General features: G+C 43.0%; 1 pseudogene; it reads left to right on the top strand.

Annotated features, from left to right (window-relative positions):
* The first annotated feature begins 877 nt into the window (after positions 1-877).
* LOC147447511 (small ribosomal subunit protein uS19 pseudogene) lies at positions 878-1,394 on the top strand (annotated as a pseudogene).
* The last annotated feature ends 548 nt before the right edge of the window (positions 1,395-1,942 follow it).

Below are 1,942 nucleotides of genomic sequence, written 5' to 3'. Positions count from 1 at the left end.
AAAGTATGTACACATTGGCAAAAAATACACTTATGGTGGAAGAGGATGAACGAAGGCATACATAAGTTTAATAAAACACACACCTAGGTATAAAAATATCAAAATAATTATAAAAATCCCTATATTTAGGCCATATATATAATGAAATATTTACACACAAAGAGGCCATAATATATTTTTTTTTTTTTTTTTTTTGGCTCAACTAGTCCAGTGACTAGCTAATTGAGGGTTTTTAAGAAAATATGGGAAAAGTCCCCTAAGTCACACACGCCTATATACAGTGAAATGGTAGGGATAGCCATAGTGTTTGGGTGAATTTGGTAGGGTGAGGTAGCTCACTATGACAATTTTGAATAGCCAAAAAACGGCTATCAGTAGTAATCGTGAAAATTCATTTTACCAAACAAAGAAAGTCCTCTTTCTCGAACTATCGAGAGGAACTTTTAGAAAATTAGATTTACTTTTTGAGTTTTTCCACTAATTTTCTATTTTAAAGGGAATTTCTCATCTTCCCCTTGCCTTCAACCAGCGTTTTTGAAATTGAAAATGGCATGATATTAAGTTGAGACACATTTTTCCGAACACTGCAATGTCTCTAAAGCACCGCGCGCCGGCGCGCGCTGCTAGAGAGAGAAAGAGAGAGAGAGAGAGAGAGAGAGAGAGAGAGAGAGAGAGAGAGAGAGAGAGAGAGAGAGAGAGAGAGACTTATGCGTGGGAACTTGGAGGGACCTGGCTATGGCATATTCCAAACTCTCCCTCCTCTTCTTTGTCTTCCTACTTTTCCTTCTACAGAATGCAGTGCACGGCCCCGTGCGCGCTGCTAGAGAGAGAAAGAGAGAGAGAGAGAGAGAGAGAGAGAGGGAGACGGGGGCTCTTCGTCGTGTTTGCTGCAGAGGGTTGTAGTTCAGCGCGTTTCTGCAACTATGGCAGATGTGGAGGAGACGGGGACTGGAGTGCATCCGAAGAAGAGAACGTTTAAGAAGTTCTCGTTTCGAGGGGTAGATCTCGATGCCCTCCTTGACATGACATCTGAGGATCTGGTCGAGCTCTTTCATTCCCGTGAGCGCCAAAGGTTTCAGCGGGGCTTGAAGAGAAAGCCCATGGCTTTGATTAAGAAGCTTCGCAAGGCGAAAACGGAAGCACATGCTGGGGAGAACCCCGAGCCTGTGACAACTCACTTAAGGAACACGATCATTGTGCCTGAGATGATCGGTGGCATTATTGGCGTGTATAATGGAAAGACATTCAACCAAGTTGAAATCAAGCCTGAAATGATTGGCCATTACTTGGGAGAGTTTTCCATCAGCTACAAGCCTGTGAAGCATGGAAGGCCCGGTATTGGTGCCACCCACTCTTCTCGGTTTATTCCACTGAAGTAGTTTATGATGATGGCTATGAATTGTGGAGAGACTTGGAGTATTATTGACACCTTCTGCTAATCAACACTTAAGAGCGACCTTTTTGTGTCAACAATGTTCTCTTCAAGGTGTCAACTCTTGTTGGATTTTGAACATGTAACCTGAGCTATTGACAGAGGGGTTAAAATTTTGTCTAGTAGGACCAGTTTAAATGAGATTTTTTTGCTTTGCTCGATGTGCTTGATACTTCAGTACTTAATTCTTGAAGCAAGTTTTTCCATTTCAAAAAAGAAAAAAAAGAAAAAGAGAGAGAGAGAGAGACTTCTACGTGGGGATCTTGGAGGGACCTGGCTATGGCATACTACAAGATCTCCCTCCTCTTCTTTGACTTCTTGTTTTTCCTTCTACAGAATGCAGTGCACGGCCAGCCATCCATGGCTCCTGCTCCTTCCCCGACCAGTGACGGAACCACAATTGACTTCGGCATTGCCTATGCCCTCATGTTTGTGGCGTTCTTGGTTACATACCTTGTGCATCCTGTTTGACGGCTTCCCGTTCAACCTATATTGAACAGAAGCATTTGC

This window comes from Adiantum capillus-veneris, chromosome 11, assembly GCF_014529385.1.
Source record: "Adiantum capillus-veneris isolate H3 chromosome 11, ASM1452938v2, whole genome shotgun sequence".
In the NCBI taxonomy this organism is placed as follows: Eukaryota; Viridiplantae; Streptophyta; class Polypodiopsida; order Polypodiales; family Pteridaceae; genus Adiantum; species Adiantum capillus-veneris.
The sequence above is the reverse complement of the archived record's forward strand: the minus strand, read 5'-3'. Positions and strand labels throughout refer to the sequence as shown.